Source organism: Saccostrea cucullata, unplaced genomic scaffold (assembly GCF_032062105.1).
Source record: "Saccostrea cucullata isolate Sc308-1 unplaced genomic scaffold, CSIRO_AGI_Scuc_v1 ctg312, whole genome shotgun sequence".
Lineage (NCBI taxonomy): Eukaryota > Metazoa > Mollusca > Bivalvia > Ostreida > Ostreidae > Saccostrea > Saccostrea cuccullata.
Window position 1 is genome coordinate 201,251 of NW_026929887.1, and position 9,745 is coordinate 210,995.

General features: G+C 33.1%; 1 pseudogene; it reads left to right on the plus strand.

Annotated features, from left to right (window-relative positions):
* Window positions 1–8,787: 8,787 nt before the first annotated feature.
* On the plus strand, window positions 8,788–9,545 carry LOC134282392 (uncharacterized; annotated as a pseudogene).
* Window positions 9,546–9,745: the final 200 nt, after the last annotated feature.

Consider the following 9,745-nt stretch of genomic DNA (forward strand, 5'->3'; position numbering starts at 1 on the left):
TTAAAAGTACTGAAATAAAAGGTAGCTATATTGTGCTACTTTAAACTCAATTTATTTGACTGATGATTGCTTATCAATCATACTTCTCACTTTTCAAGTGATTTGACTCACCATGTCCTACCTAAAGAGAAATCCAGAGAAAGTTTACAATGGTTTCAAGAAAGCTGGGATTTTAGCTCTGAATGGGGGGTTCAGGTAACCCGACTTACCTATGTAATCGTGCCATTTAAACATAAAGTGCCACGCCACAGCATGATACGCCCGTCAAAAAATTACAATTAACTTAAACAGTTTAGAGTGCAAGAAAATCATGTAAACCTTGATTCTAAAATTTCCATGATTTTTTCTATTCCTTAAAATATTTGTTTATCCATCGATATCCCCTGTGGTGTAGGCATTAATTATAACAAATTACATCATTGATAGATTTCTGTACTGGTTGTATTAGACCTTAATTGTCAAATGCTCATCATATTAAACAATATCAAATTAGTCTTAACAACTTAATTTAAACCAAATTAATTTTGAAAATAAAAGGCTGGGCCATCAAATGACATATGCTATTTAAACTGACCAGCAGTTCTTCTGTCTAATTCTCAAAGGACACAGATAAGAAGATGCTAGCTAGCCTTCCTAAATTGAACTCATTAATTAATCTTTGACTGGATGCTTGTCTTCTCATTACTACAGATGAATGAATCTGCACTATCTACCATAAAATATTTTTAAAACATTTAAAATACTCAATGATTTTTTTTTTTAACATTTAATGTCAGAAAGGTTTAAATATGCAATTTCTATGGAAAATGGACATGCTGATTCCACCCCTATGAAATTAGTTTTTTAAATTAATAATATTATATAATATTAGATTAGTTTATAATGCAATATCAAATTAGTGTTAATTACTTTTCATCAAAATCATTTTAAAACTTAGGCTAGCCAACAAGAGCTATTTTTAATCCAACAGGCTTACCCATCTGCCCAATTCCCAAAGGCACATAGATAACACCGATGGTCTCCAGTTTGCTCCTCACACTAAACTCATTAATTTCTCTCTAATTTGACATGCAATTTTCTGTTATCAAAACTCTTGACCAGTGCTTGATAATTACACTCATGGGAGACATGGGATTTCTCTTAACATACATAATATCTGTTATAGGTTGCTGTCAAGTATATGCTGAAAAAAATAAGTATTTTCTTGATTTAACACTTTTTTAATAAGGATACAACTAAAAATTTGCATTTTTTAGAATTATGAAATTCAAAATTTAAAAGACTTAGTTTTTAAAAAAATTTCACTTAAATTAAAGGTCACAGTGACCTTGAAATAGGTCGCGACACACCTTCTACCCAAGATGTATACATTTGCCAAGTTTGATAGTTCTAGGTCTAATAGTTTACTAGTTATGAGCCGGACAGGATTTTTCCATATTTGGCCATAGCATCTTAATTAAAGGTCAGAGCGACCTACTTTTAGTGCGCGACACACCGTCTACCCAAGAAGTATCAGTTGACAAAGTTTGATAATCCTAGGCCTATTAGTATTGAAGTTATGAGCCGGACAGGAATGGACAGACGGACAGACGGACGGACGGACACGAAGCCTATAACATAATACGTCCCGTCTTAAGACGGGCGTATAACAATTTATCAATGTTTATAAACGTAATTTTTGCATTATTATTCATATTTATCTAGAAATTAAATATAATGAATTTTTTCTACATTGTTTGAACTTTAGTATAATATGTGTGTTATGTCATTCTGAAGAGTTTGCATTAAAAATTAACCCGGTCGAAGTTTCCCCTTTGATGCATGGCACTGTAGTTTTGTCTCCGCGGCGTTGATAGCGTCATTTTAATTGGCTTTCCGGGAGGCGATTTTTAAGGAATTAACGACATTGACCTATCAGAGGAAAGCTTACATTTTGAAGATCAACATTGTTAATGTTGCATCTCAATGCAATGTGCAGAAGTTTATGCATTTTCGTTTCAAAGGAAAGAAGTCAATTTTACTACGGTAAGTAATCAAAATATTTTTATGCAACATACACTATTAGAAAGCTGAGAAAATTACCTATCTGAATATTGTGGTTCTGTAATAATTTCGGAAAATAATTCACCCGGATTTACAATCAAAAGTCGTCACCCCGACGCAACTTTTGAACATTTTCTATGTACCTTTAAATTCATGCACATTTTTTTATCGTAAAACCACAAAAGAAAATAGAAATGCGACATTAAATAATATTAAGATCGACTTATTGGAAAAAAAAATCATTTCCTACAATGTACTACACATAAACATGGTAAACATGGACCTATAAACGGCCCCTGATATACATGTAAATGTACAAATTTAATTCTGTTGCCAGGATTTCCTCTAGATTCTGAAATACATATAATGTACTGTATAATAACTGAATAACCCGAAGTTCTTCTAACTAGGCCCTATAAAAATATTTTTGTTATTAACATGATACTTTGTGGTTATTATTTTTTTTTTCAGTGAATATAAACAGCCAGGCTTCGGGAAAATGCGAGAATCATTCCATATCATGATTATGGTTCCCGCCAATAGTAGCAGATGTTATTCAACTTGTCCAGGAAGCATGGATAATTTAGACTGAATATATACAATTATTGATTGATACCGAAAATTTGATATCGTTTTTTGAAGATGATCTATTTAAATTTTAAATAAAGTTGTGAATTAACTATAGTGAATTCTTTTTTCCCAATCTTTGCCATTTTCATATTAATGTTGACAGCTTTCTTCTTTGAAATTTTATTATTTTTTTCCTAACTTAGACTTTGAAAGCATTTTACTAGAAGGACTATCGGCCATTTTCAATATTGGTGGCCATATTGGATATTTTGCTGCCATCTTGGATATTTTTTACCTGGCATGGAAACAGAAAATTAGGGCTTGCATAGACCTTTCCGATAATATATAGTTTGCCATACTTCCAAATAAAATTAGACTTGTTACATAAAAAAATACCTAGATTTAACGGATTTTTCTTCCTTTTATGTGCCATCAATAGGTACCCTTTAATAGTTAAATTTCCTTACATAAAATAGCAGTATTCACAACATTGATAATTTCATAACTTCTGTTCTACTTGGAATTTTTTCACCAAGTAAAGTTTTTTATACTTCTGAATGTGTCAATGTTTGTGCTAGAATCTATTTATTTAAATATATCTCATCGAAAATTTATACCTGAACCCCCTACTATGAAAATCTCAAAAAAAAAGTTTCATGGGAACCAATGTTTTAAATTGCATTTAAATTTAATTTTTAACTAGACGATTTTATCTCTTCTTATACACGGTAAAAAATTTTTTTATCTGAATTTAGATAAATCTGACATTGTTTTAATACATTTTATGCACATGCATGCTTAAATAAATTAAACTTCTAAGGTTACTTAAAGCTGACATTGTTTTAATATTTAATATAGTTTACTGTAGATTCCTAATTATACGCGAGGAATTAATATCCGCGTAATTTCGCAAGAAGTTTCATTAGCGAAATAATATTACACGCTATTATTTTTAGGTACTTGTGAAAAATAAGGAATCTACAGTATAGTGAAGTGGATATCGTTGAACTATATAGATTTCTGTCATTCTAGTTCATTATACAACTTAGCCAAGAATTAACATTCGCATCTATAAGTTCTAGTCCCTCGGTCCTCCCCAAGAACAATTACACATTAGATACAGCCTTTGCCTGCATTTCAACATCAGCGGTCGCTTTATCAGAACAATAAATGCCTTATTACGTACCTCCCTATAAGAAAGATGAAAATAAGAAGCCAGATAAGACTTTTGCATTCTCTTACTATTAAGGTAGGATTCTTCTCATATTTCTAATAGTTAAAAATTAATGAAATTTTCACAGAATCAAGATGACAATATCAGTAAGTGATAGTATCAGTGAAATTAAATTTGACCGTTTTATATAAGAGGCAAGGTCAGGTCAAGTTCACTATCTTTTTCCTTGACATCAAGAATAAAAATAACTGTTGCCAATCATGTGATACCTACATCTATTTCAGAAGTTTTAATAATGATTGTTATTTTTGCATAAAAATATATTACTATATCAGGTCTATAACATGATATTACCAAATTTACATGAATAATTTAACTTAACTGGATATTGGCTAATCCGAATTTTCTCTGTTTTTCTTAATTTTTTTAGGATATATTACTTATTTTCATATGCTTCCTACATTTAACTTTTTCTTATTTTCACATATAATAAAGTAGTCTTATAAATGTACAAAATGATACAAAAACAAAAAGTTTTGATCGTTTACTAAGAGAGAAAAAATACTTTTTATGGATTTTTGGCTTAAATCTGCACATTGATGGGAAGCGTTAAAAGCTTATGAATTTCTAGTTTGTTTGAAAAATCTTATTTATTTGTTATATTTTGAAAGTTAAGTCCCTCATTATTAATCTAACTTACATTTGAAAATTTCTCCAAGTCTTCAATTGTGTAAAAATTATAACTAAATTCATTGGTCTATTATAATTTTGAGAGGCAGAAAAGAAGACATTTTCATACGCCACCATTCCGCCAAAAATATAGTCCCTGCTAGTTTTCAAATGCAGTTTACCATTTCTATTTAAAGTTGTACAACTGTGATGAGGAAAGAAAAATATGGTCCTTTAAATTCCTTACACCTCAATATATAAGACATATAAGCAAATATACTTTGAATGTTTCATCTAGTCAGAAACCAGAGAAGAATCCTATATAAAGGCTTTCTGGATTTACAAAAACATACACCTCAAAAAGACAAAAACTAGATCTGTATGAACGAGATATCATTGATATGGCTAAACATTATCTCTTGTCCTCTTACGTACATTCATAGCTAAATATGCAGTATCCAGCACATGCACAGATAATGACCACTTATTCATAGAAACAATAATAGATTTCCCGCCATTACCCATCATAGTTAATTCAGTGTTCGCTCAGAGAAGACAACCCACGTTGTGTAACCCAACTCTTTTTTATTTCAACTTATTTTTGAACGTTTTTATCTTTCATTTTGTGTGTTATAACTTTATTATGGATGACAATCAGGATAATATTATAATTCAACATCAATCAGACTCTCCAAATTCATGTACTGTGAAAAATTCGACAGCGACGGACCAAGAGATTGCTGGTGCCATTAATTAGCATGGCAGAGCACGCTGCCTCAGAGCAGCTTACTAAAGTGCCCACAGAGGCTTCAAGGCCAAACATTTGTGGTTCAGATCCCACCTTTTCTGTGGCAATGCCACAACTGAGCAACGCTAGCTCAAATTTAAAATGGAACTTGTTTTTCGAGGCAACTACAAGTTGAGGATGGGTGTAATTCGAAACGCCATCCATTTAGTGGATCTGCTTTGGCGCAAGGTTCACAATATCCAGGAAAGGGGTTCTCCAAAAACATTTGTCAACTCAGGCTCATGGTCGCCATATTTAAGAAATAACTTTCTAAGTTTTTAGTTTTATGTCTTTCATGCATCAATGTATAGACCAGAACGAAGAACAGTAAAATGAAGAAGTCAGCTTGCATTAATTTTAAACATTTAGAGCATACCATGTCTTAGGAGCCAGACTCGATAAAAGTACCTTGCTCTGAAAGAAGCAGCTAAGACTATACATGCCTGCTATAAAGACAAGTGAGCCAGAAGCCTGTACGAAAGAACCAACCAGTTTATAGTGCAGAACTACAGAACAGGGCCTCTTCTCTCGACCATATATCATTTCACCATCACCATGGTTTCTAGAAGGACTTATCATTCCTAAGTACAGACGGCGTACACATCAGGTGCTCCAGCACCGACAGCAGCCAGATGAGAAAATACCCTCAAAGCGTAAAGAGGGGCGTCTTGCAAGCTTGTTTTATTTATATGCATGTGGCAATTAATGCATTGCTTCATGAAAATCCATTTCATATAGCTGTAGATAACCACGATAACATTTATAGCATTATACATTTCTTGAATATGCTATATGAACTCAAAATTACTTGAAAATGCTATATTAATTTAAACAGCTTAGGTCTTGTGCAACAAATCTTAACTAAATTGATAAGTTTACTAATTTCATTTGTTTACAATACACAGATTGAAATCAATATTTGATTTTTTTTTTTTTAAAGTTTTAAGAAATTCCAGTATCCCCTGGGCCCAGTAAGGACTTAGACATGCCACAACAAGTGCCTTCAGGGAATAGTTTGCCTGACACAACTTACACAGCTGTGAATACAAACAATGTTTTAGGTGCAGCCCAACAATCAAGTTTCCACCAAACTTGGGATATTTTTTGGGGTGAGTCTATATTGTAAGTAGTTCAGTGGATGATAACAATTTTACACCACTGCAGTTATCAGGGGGTATACCATTGGGGGCAACAATTCCCTTGCATGTAAAGCAAAAAATCTGGGCTAACCAGTATAGTGACTTAAGGGTGTTACTGCCTTTACACAAACAGGAAACTGTATCTGTACAAATTGATCATGGATCAATCACATTAAATGCCAAACATTCAGTGAAACTATCAATGGACAATTGCCTTTATAACTTTCAAGTCAATCTATATTGAGTCAAATTCACAGTCAGCCTCAAATTTGCTTAAGTACATGTCAACAGTCCGTCACCTCCATGCCTCCAATAGTGATTCAGCCTGGAGGTTATATGATGAGCAGTTTAGGAAGTTGCGTGAGGTATCAGACCTGCCTTGGCAACAACCCCTCAATGAGTTAATCATAAGAGTAACAACAATGTCAAAATCACATACTGTAGAAGCACAAATTTTCGTGGGGATAAAATTTCGTTGATTTGTAATCAAAACCAGTTTCGTGGGCATTTAATTCGTTGTTTTGAGAGTATGCCTATACAATATATAGTCAATTAAAAATTTTGTGTGGGATTTAATTTCGTTGATAATTGATAACAACGAAATAAACGAAATTTAATCCCCCACGAATATTTGTGCTTTTACAGTAATCAAACATCTCCATGCAACAGAACATCAAGCAATCAGTCCTTTCGGGGACAAATCAGGTTTATTCATGTGGAAAGTGTTTTCCATCTAACTAGTCAACATTTTACTGTGTTCCTTTATTATTAACACCATGGGAAAGATATAAATTTTGTGAATTCAGAAGATATCAGAATACTAGAAGAAAACATTGCCATTTTCAGAACTCTTAGGAAACTCCACATTAAACTCTATAGAACAAATAAAACACCTTGCATACTGAAATAAATGCCAACAAGGAGTTCTCTTACCAAAGATATTAAGAGCCAAAATCATCCTACAAATCCCAGACAGCAATGTCACATTCCTCCTAAAATAGGAGGACGCACACGAGAATTTCAGTAGAAGTACCAGCCAACAAACTAAAATTTCAGAATCCCTCACAATCTACATCCACACAAACTGTCTGCTCTGATAAGCTCTCACCAGGTTTATAGCATAGATCAATCACAATTTATTGAATTTATGGACTATTTAATTAATCTCACTACACAGACATTCAATGTATTCTACGTTATGTTATGTATAAGAAGAATATGAGTGCTGCTGACAGGGATAACCAGATAATCAAGTATCCAGTCTTTAAAGGGAAAACTATCAAATAGTGGAAGAAAATGTTCTTTCACTTGCAGCTGATGATGTAAGTTTTGAATGCGTATAACTACCAAAAATCCCACCATGAAAACAACTACCGGAAGATCGACAACTAAGGAAAGACTCATAACTACCAATACACTCTTTACAAGGAAGACTGCAAGAAATATCAGAAAAATCCTGTCCTTCAAAGAGTGTTCAGTAGGGAAATTGTCCGTCATAATTAAATCAAAACACAGGAAATCTCTTAGAATAAAGTATTGTATTTTTCACAAAAATAAACTGATTAAAATCATCTTTACGCAAGTTCTGTGGTCGCTACAATGACCTTGTCGGCAAATACAATATTCCATTAAGTCAAATGCTGACTAACGTTTTTCATACTTGTTAGACCATTTTTTACACAGCGAACTGACTACCGTTTCTTCCGTCCCCCCCCCCCCCCCACCAAATTAAGACAAAGAGAACACGGCAGGTGCGACCTGTCGGCAGGGGATGCTTACTCCTCCATGGCACCTGATCCCACCTCTAACACTTTAGAGGTCCGTGCTTGCTCTACTTTGTATATGTATATTTGTTTTATGGACTTTCGAGACGAATAACAGTTCGTTAGTGTCATTTTTCATAGGTTTATTCAAAAAAAAGCATCTTTTGTATCCATTGATTCTTTGTCGTTGGTGCTTGCATGAAAATTGTAACACTGGCTTAACTTTCATTTTATTTGAGAATTTCTGTTTACAATTCTGTTCTTTTCTAAACTGAGAATAAATACCAGTATAATGATTTAAAAAAAACCCACTGCAATCTGAAATATGACAGGTATTTGTAAATCCTGATGAATTTTTTGATGTCTGTAGTTGCAATAAGTATTTTTCATGGATCAATCATATTTTACAGCAGGCGATTCTTAGTTAATTAGATCTGCAAGTTAATTACTGTTTATTTATGAATGAAGAATTTTACAACTATTTTGTGGAAAATCGGGAATAATAAAAGCCTCCCTTGTCTATTTTAATGCAATTAAAAAGAAAAAAATAAAATGCATCATTCTTTTTTTCTTTTTTTTTTTTTGTTGAGAAAATTGGCCCAAGAACCTAAGAATTAATTTTATTTGGCTTACTTATGATCTATTACAGGGAACGTTAAAACATGGTATGGGCGGTTTGATATTTTAATTGGAAAACTTGCAAAGGAGACAAGAAGATCTAAAAGGCAAAGGTTTGAAAATGATGTTGATGTAGGTGCAACTGTAGTTCCAGAGAATTTGGATGCAGATTCATCGGATGAAGATTCCACGCACAATACTCTCTCTCAGATAGAAGTGAAGTCTGATGACCTTAAAAAATATTTGTCGCAATTGTTTTCTCAAACTATTGTTTTTTCTTTTTATGAGAAAAAATGTCACCCATTTCTAAGTCTTGTGCCATCCATTGCAGTGAGCAAGACCATTTTTATGATTCTCATCAGGACCTGAATCTTGCAAGTAAAGAGATGCCATTATTTTATTTAGATAAAACCTTGAGATTGCCCACAGTGATTGCTACCTGGTTAGTGTTAAACTACAAGCACCTGTTATCAGGTGTAACAGAGGACATGGAAAAAGAGGGGAAGTTTGGGTTCCATTCTCAGGTTTTACCTGAAAGTTTGAGCCTTTATAAAAATGAAATTGAAATGGGTCTGACAGTTAAACCTAAAACATTTCAATTTATGGTTGATAATTACATGTATATAAATATAAGAAATAAAATATCATTATTTTAGAGTTTCATTGGGATGTGACTTGAAGTAATCTACTATAACACCCTTCGGGCTTTATAGAATTTGATCACGTGACCCACTTCATGTCACATCCCAATGAAACTCTAAAAATGATATCTTATTTCTTAAATAAATGCCAACAACGAGTTCTCAAACCAAAGACATTAAGAGCCAGAATCATCCTACAAATCCCAGACAGCAATGTCACATTCCTCCTAAAATAGGAGGAAGCACACTAGAATTTCATCAGAAGTACCAGCCAACAAACTAAAATTTCAGGATCCCTCACAATCTACATCCACACAAACTGTCTGCTTTGATGAGCTCTC